The following is a 1,296-nucleotide window of genomic DNA, read 5'->3' on the forward strand; positions in this document are numbered from 1 at the left end:
ATCATTTTGTGATCAGATTTTTATACCTACAAATCGAAATTTTCAGTCATGAAAAGCTGTTGTAGATGGAATACCCCTGCACGACGATTTCCATTTTCGAATTAGGAAATGAATGTCTTTTTCTAAAAGCAGCAGCTAATCGGAATTTTCAACCACTAGAAAAGAAAATTAAAAAATTTTATATTTATTCAAGATGCCTATTTATTATAAAAATAAATATGGGAAGAGTCATGAAAACGTTTCAATATTCCCAAAAATTACATTTACGGTTTTAAAAGAAAAATATTGCGTTAATAAAGGCAATCTATTATTTTCGCAATACAAACTCTTAACTTTCTTTTATTAAAAAAGATTCACTCTAAGTATGTTTAAACAATATATATTGATATTATAATATTAAAACCAACTGTTGTTATTGCAGTATAACTACAGCAGTATCTTTAAAAATAATAATTTCCTTATGATTCTATGATATTTAAATATTTTTATACTTACAGGTCAAAATATTTAGTTATGAAAAATTTTCCTGGATACGAAACTTTTCCATTATGTTTTCCATTTCCAAATAGAACCTATCTAAAAAAAAAAAGAAAATGATGAATTGTTGTTTTATAAACTAAGGTACTCTAAAAGTAAATTTTGTAAAAGTTTCAATATTTATTAGGTTTACCTCACTTCACCTCAACTCAAACAAATTCAAATTGTATGTTATTGTTGATTATTAGTATAATTAGAAAAGTACAACTAATTGTCAGATTTAAAAAGAAGTGACTTGTTGTTATTGCAGTATTAAAAGAGAGTGTAGCAATTTCAAAATAATTAAGTGTAGAACATATTTAATCATTTTGTGAACAGATTTTTATACTTACAGATCGAAATTTTCGGTCATGAAAAGTTCTTCTAGATGCAATACCCCTATATGAGGATTTCCATTTCCGAATTAGGAAATGATGTCTTTTTCTAAAAGCAGCAGCTAATCGGAATTTTCAACCACTAGAAAAGAAAATTAAAAAATTTTATATTTATCCGAAAAATCATGAAAACGTTTCAATGTTCCCAAAAATTACATTTATGGTTTAAGAAAATAATAAATAATATTGCGTTAAGAAAAGCATATGAAAAGCAAATGAAGAAGTATTGGAAAGAATAGGAGAACAGAGGACTCTGTGGAAGTCAATAAAAAATAGGCGAGATAGGTTGGTAGGACACCTTCTTAGGCATAAAGGTCTAGTCAGAGACATATTAGAGGCAGTAACAGGAGTTAGGAGGGGTAGAGGTAGACCTAGATTAGATTAC

The 1,296-nt window shown here is 27.4% G+C and overlaps 1 protein-coding gene and 1 long non-coding RNA gene across 2 annotated transcripts in view; one reads left to right on the plus strand and one right to left on the minus strand.

The window, feature by feature from the left end:
- The window catches only part of LOC108744364 (somatostatin receptor type 2), a 163,515-nt gene that overhangs the window by 141,893 nt on the left and 20,326 nt on the right, over positions 1-1,296 (plus strand). The gene's annotated exons all lie outside the window — the stretch shown is intronic.
- On the minus strand, positions 37-987 carry LOC112904962. Its single transcript, XR_003231470.1, has 3 exons — positions 870-987; positions 496-576; positions 37-155 (listed from the first exon to the last, which is right to left on the minus strand). It is a non-coding gene; the product is annotated as an uncharacterized LOC112904962 (long non-coding RNA).

This window comes from Agrilus planipennis, unplaced genomic scaffold (genome assembly GCF_000699045.2).
Source record: "Agrilus planipennis isolate EAB-ADULT unplaced genomic scaffold, Apla_2.0 scaffold17, whole genome shotgun sequence".
Lineage (NCBI taxonomy): Eukaryota > Metazoa > Arthropoda > Insecta > Coleoptera > Buprestidae > Agrilus > Agrilus planipennis.